The sequence below is a fragment of the Ixodes scapularis genome, unplaced genomic scaffold (assembly GCF_016920785.2).
Source record: "Ixodes scapularis isolate PalLabHiFi unplaced genomic scaffold, ASM1692078v2 PGA_scaffold0__279_contigs__length_252992795, whole genome shotgun sequence".
Classification (NCBI taxonomy): Eukaryota; Metazoa; Arthropoda; class Arachnida; order Ixodida; family Ixodidae; genus Ixodes; species Ixodes scapularis.
This window is the reverse complement of record NW_024609835.1, coordinates 233,709,165-233,715,751: the sequence shown is the minus strand read 5'-3', so window position 1 is coordinate 233,715,751 and position 6,587 is coordinate 233,709,165.

The window sequence follows — 6,587 nt, the reverse complement described above, 5'->3', positions numbered from 1 at the left end:
CTTGGTGAGATCGGTCTAGCGATCATGACGTAAAGGGTCAAGTCGCTGTTCTCACCGACAAATACATTCCACTGCGGTCTGTAACGTCTCACCATCAATCACCATGGTATAACCCATCACTGAGGAGGCTATCGAACAAGAAAAAGAGATTGTTTCGTGCCGCGAAATCTTCCAGTACCTGTAACCGTTGGGAATCTTACCACAAAGCCAATGCAGTTTACAAAAGTGCTATTGAAGATGCAAAAAACGAGTACTTTAACGTTAAGCTACCGTCTATGTTAGCCACTAACCCAAAGCAGTTTTGGAATGTTGTTAGTAAAAAAGAAAAATTCGTAATTTCACTCAAGGACGCGAATGGAGACGTAATTAATAGCGATGAATGTGCTCGCGTTTTGAATGATGTTTTTATTAAGTCCTTTCAGTCTGTTATTAACACGCCTATTTGTAGATTTGACGCGAGTGATTTTTTGCCTATGGGACCCGTTCTTGTCGACCCATTTGGTATTGTTAAAATAATCGATAACTTAAAACGTTCTTCCTCTGCTGGCACCGACAGCATTAACTCAAAGTTCCTCAAGAACACAAAAATGTATTGCTCTTTGATATTATCTCAATTTTTTCCCAGTCGCTTTCACTTGGAGAGTTGCCTGCTGATTGGAAGATAGGGAGGGTGGTGCCAATCCACAAAGGAGGTGATAAACATTGCCCGAATAACTATCGACCAATTTCGCTTACTAGCATTCCATGCAAGATACTAGAGCATATCATCTACTCACAACTAGTTCAATTTTTAGAATCTAACCTTTTCTTTAGCACCGCTCAGCATGGTTTTCGTAAATCCTTCTCTTGCGAAACGCAACTTCTGTCATTCACCCATGATTTGCACCTAGCGCTTGACCGAGGGTCCCAGGTAGACTGCATTTTTTTTTACTTTTCCAAAGCATTCGATAAAGTTTCACACAAGCTGCTGCTATTAAAACTTAACAGTCTTAACATTGACGCAAATGTTCTGTCCTGGATAACTTGTTTTCTCACTAATCGTTCCCAGTTTGTAACCGCTAACGATGAAACATCCCCGCTCGCCTCCGTCCATTCTGGAGTACCGCAAGGTTCTGTATTAGGTCCGCTATTGTTCCTTATCTATATTAACGATTTGCCGAATTCGATTTCTTCTTCAATTAGTTTATTCGCTGATGATTGTGTTATTTACAGAGAAGTTACTCACGCCTCGGATGTTCTGAATTTCCAAACTGACATCAACCATGTTTCAAAGTGGTGTGAATTATGGGGGATGGAACTTAACACGACTGAATGCAAGGCCATGACAGTATCGCGTAAATGTAATTTTCCTTCTTCTTATTTTCTCAAAGATGTCCCCTTACATTCTGTCTCTTCTCATAAATACCTATGCGTGTATATAACCTCAGATATTTCCTGGCAAATGCATGTTGAGTATGTTATTAATAACGCTAATCGAATGCTGGGTTATCTAAAACGAAACTTTTCACTTGCCCCTTCATCTTTGAAACTAACTCTGTACAAAACGCTTGTACGCTCTAAATTACAATATGCTTCTTCTATTTGGGACCTCGGTCATTCCAAACTAACTAACGCCCTGGAATTAGTTGAGAATCGCTCTGCTCGTTTTATTCTTAATAACTTTCATCGCACCGCAAGCGTGAGCTCAATGAAAACTAGCCTATTGTTGCCTAACCTCAATTTACGTCGTAAAATAGCTCGCTTATGTCTTTTTCGAAAGATATACCATACTAACTCATTACTTGACAACCGACTGCTGAATCAACCTTCTTATATTTCACCTCGCATTGATCATATGTATAAAGTAGACATTCTAAAATGCAACACTAATGCATTCCAAGAGTCATTCATTCCGAAAACTTCAGTGGATTGGAACCACCTTCCCGCATCTATCGCAACAATTGTTCGTGACCATTTATTTAGGACTGCCATGAATAATCTATACTGCTCAGATTGAGCTGCGAAGTGTACTACTGCCACTAACCCCCACTCCCCTCTGCAATGCCAATGGCCTTGAGGGTATTTTAAATAAATAAATAAATAAATAGGTCTCGCACGGTCAAGAGTACTGTAGTTGCGATCTTTGCCGCTTGGTGCCGTTAACGCGTGAAAATCTCGTCTATGTTGTAATATCCGAGGACTGTAACCCCTATGGCCTATATATGCCTTGCACCTACGTCACATGATGACGTCGAACACCGGTATCCACCATGCTGGTGGTTGACTCGACGGCCCTTCGCAGCTAGAGCAATGGTAAACTGCGCCGCGCTTGGCTGTAGCAATTACCCCGTATCCCGACTATCGCCCGATCGTCTCCTCGGCATGCCCCGCGAAACAGAGTAGCCGTCAAGTTAGTAAAAGTACGAGTGGCAGAAAAGGGATGTGGCCGCGGATTGTCGAGTTTGCGGTACGCATTTCATAGCGGCGAGCGACGGCACTTTAATACCGTTGCTTACGATCGCGCACGCCTTTGCATTGGGTTTTGCTGGTTCGTGATGTATATGGCCTTTGACCTTCGTTACGTAACGCCGTTTCCACGCTTCGAGCTCACCTTCGGGGCTCCTGGCCGAGTCTGGGCGAGTGTCGCGCCGCAAGCCCGGCCAGACGGATCGGTTGGCGGCGGGCCCCGCGTGCAGGCTCGCGGAGACGCCGCCTCCGGGTCATCGGTTTGTGCCGTCCGCGAGACGGTAACCTTTGCAAGGAGCGAAATAATTATGAAGCGCGCAATTAAGCCTTTTTTTTTTTTTTTTTGACACGGCAATTTTTTTGCGTCAAAACTTCGTCGGCGGCAATTCGAAACTTTTTGCTGGTAGCGCAACTGCACCAATGCCGAAAAATTCCACACGTACTGGATAAACGTCATCATCGAGAGCTCAGCACGTTTTTCCAAGTTCACGTGTAACACAACTAGGTACCTTTGTTGAAAATATGGTGCATGTTAGCGCATGTTCGGGCCTTTAGCGGCATCCTACGCCTTTGTAAGCGCATCCGCGTGGTGTGAAGTCAACCACCACTATGGTGCGGGGCCCCGTCCTTCCCTAGCGTGACATCACTTGCAAGCCATGCATAGGGAAAATTCACTGGCGGCCATAGCTGTGTGCGCGAATGCTGAGCGCATGCTGATGGCGAGCTTCCGCAGTTCTTTTGCAACGTGCATTCCGCACCATCAAAAGTGCCGGTCTTAGCAGCCTATTGGTGTGAGCTCGTTCTGAGCATGCGCTCCAAACAGCACCCACAAATATGGAGTCTAGTGAATACTCCCTATACATAGCTTGCCAGTAGCATAATTTTTGACCATTCCGGTATTTTATGTGCCACGAGCGTTCCCTCCCCCGTGTTAGCTTCACACCGCAGAAGTCGTGGCTCGAGGGAACCAGTAAGAATATCCGTCAGTACTCAGCAATGGTGTACGGTTGGCTTGACAATGGTCCCCGCACCAATAGATCAAGCTCCTATCTAACGTCCGCAAAGAACGGCGATCTCGATAGTGTAGAATGCACGCTGCAGAAGCACTCTGGGCCGGTTTGCTTATCTTGCGGCTGCGGTTGCGGCTGCGGCCAAGAGGGATTTTTACGTCACGTGACCAGCTCCATGGGGACAAGGAAGTACCTAGCGTCCCTGCCTTATGGCGGAGTGATGCGCATCGCTTCAAGCACAAAAGGCTAATTTCGCTCGCAGAAACTGATTGCAGGGACTTTCATCTGGAATCTAATTGACCGCCCCTTTATACTGTAGGAGCGGCAGGTAAAGTTACGGCCAGGGAGGGTAAATGGAGCCAAAATAAAAAAAAGAAACCACAGGAGATAAAAGCGGTAGCAGTATATTTATGTACCTCCGCCGGCGGCGGCGTCTCGTCGCGGCGTGAAAGTTCCGGGTTCGAATCGCGCTAGGGACTTCTTTTTTTATTTTATTTTTATTTTGTGCGCGTCTTACTTTTTAGCTGTGGATCATAAATGGAATTAATTATAATGAATTCCATTTGTTGTTCCAAAGTCATTTTAGGTGTTTGCATTAGAGAGAGGGTTTGCGATGTCGACGCCTGATTCATTTTTGCATTCGGTCGTAATCGTCCACTAATCTAACTAAAATTTAACATGTAATGTGGTAATATTACAAAACGATTGCCACAACGAAATGTAAAGAGTATAAATATACTTTTTATCACATTCCATGCAAGTAAAAGTATGATCATTTTTATTTCGGTTTTACTACTTTCTCAGACGTTTGACTTGCTGCCTTGCCTGTAGGACTTCGCTCAATCAGTGTAGCCACAGTTGCTAGTCTTTTTTTTTTTTGCTTGTTTTTTGTTTTATTTTTAAATTGTCACAACTGCAGTTTTTATTAGTCCTAAATAGGCGTCTCTTGTTATTGAAAGGAATCGTAGCAAAAGCGTTGTATATTTAAAAACACTTAAAACTAGTTGCTGGGGAAAGGATGCTTGTATCGGCTCCGTTAGTGTGAAAGCCATAGCGATGCTGTTATCTTGGTTTCCTTTTATTGAACATTACAAAATGATTGCATTAGCGCGTTAACTTGCATTGATCCTTTTTTTTTTTCTTCCCGGTGTTTCGATTGAACAGGTGGGACTAACAGTAAAAACCGTGTAAGGCGCAGTAGTGCAAGTGGATGATTTCCTAAAAAGGATCACAGTTAAAAAGTAAAACACGCGCAAAATACGAAAAAAAAGAAAAGAAGCCCCTAGTGCGATTTGAACCCGGAACTTTAACGCCGCAACGATAAGTACCGGCACTTTAACCTCTCGACCATAGCAGAACTTTTTTTTTTTTTTTTTTTCTTTATTGCCGGTTTTTGACAAAAACAGAACAGCACTGTAAAATGATAAAAACTATGTTGGCCCTACAGCGGCCAATATGGCAAAGGTAAAATGAATTCAAATGCGTCACACTTTCCAGCACGGGTAGCCAGTCAGGTACACAACTTTGAGACTTCCACACCTCTACAATTTGCAGCATCATTTCGCAAATGTACTCGTAAACCTGTTTTGCGTCAATTTCTACATGGCGCACGGCCATGCGTGACTTCCAAATGCTATGAAGCCCCACAAGAAAAACGAGATCGAACGGTACGTTATCGTCGTTTTCAACGGCTAGGTACCGAATGCTATGTGGGTCCAAAGGTAAATCCTTTTTCAACGTACGTTGGAGAATGTCCCAAAAGAAAACACCGTCCCAGCAATCTAGAAACACGTGCTCTACCGTCTCCGGTTTCTTGCACAAAAAACAATTTCCCCCCCATGCAACAAACAAACCCTTCTCCTCCAACCATGTCTTAACCGGCAGCACTCCGGTATGCAGTTTAAAGAAAAAAGATTTCACACACGGAGGCACTGCCATTCTCTTCACGCGCTGAAGCACGTTTTGACCTGGGCCCGCACTATACAGTGATCGGTATAAGGGAACAGGGAGAGCAACATCAACAAGATCCCTATACAATCTTTTCCGCGACACTTCACTTAAATACTCCATAGAAAAACGAGTGCTCAAAAACTGTGTTGCTTGAGCAACCTCTCGCCAGTAACCACGGATTCCTCCGGCGGGGGGACACGCAGAAGAAACAATGAAGTGTGGCAAAGCTTTGCCTAAGCGCAGCTGACACATAGTACGAAGGAAACTATCCTTCACATCACGAACAAAAATAAATCGGTTTACCACTTGCCTCAGGAATAAGTGCGCTAATGACAAGCCCCCGGATCGGACACGCCGAAAAAGATTCGTTCGGCTAGTCCGCTCCCAGGTCGATCCCCAAATGAAAACGGCAAAAACTCTATGCAATTTCTGTACGTTGACGCGCGAGCAGTGTAACACTTGAAGTACATACCACAATTTGCTGACAAAAAACAAATTGCACACCGTGGCACGTGCAAACATTGACAAGTCCCTGCCCTTCCATCTCTCGGCTTTGTCGCGCAGCTCTGCAGCCTGACCTCTCCAGTAAAGCTCACTATCCCGATAATTTTCTAAAGGTACACCTAGATATTTTGGAGGCGTTATTACCCACTTCATGTTTTCAAATGCACTGGGCGCCGAGTCCCATTCACCATGCCAGAGGCCAAGACATTTCTGCCAGTTTACCGAACTACCGCTATATTTGCAGAAAAGTTTAATAGCTTTCACTGACTCGCTTATGCTGCCTTTATCTACACAAAAAATGGCGATGTCGTCAGCATATGACAATACGCGCACTTCACTCGACAGTAGTTGAAACCCATGAATGCTTTAGCTATTAAGAATATACCTAGAAAAAGATTCAATGAAAATGCAGAAAAGAAGGGGGGACAAAGGGCACCCCTGGCGCACAGCACGATGGACTGGGATACGTTCACCAACAACTTTGTGTACAATAAGATTAGATGTGCACTTTTTATACGCCATACGCACGCCCTCAAGAATAACAGAACCTACATTTACATGTTCCAGGACATTAAAAAGAAGCTCGTGCGACACCTGATCAAAAGCTTTTTCCAGGTCGATCTGGAGTATTGCGACCACACGAGCCATACAATCACAGCATTCCAGCACGCTCCTAGC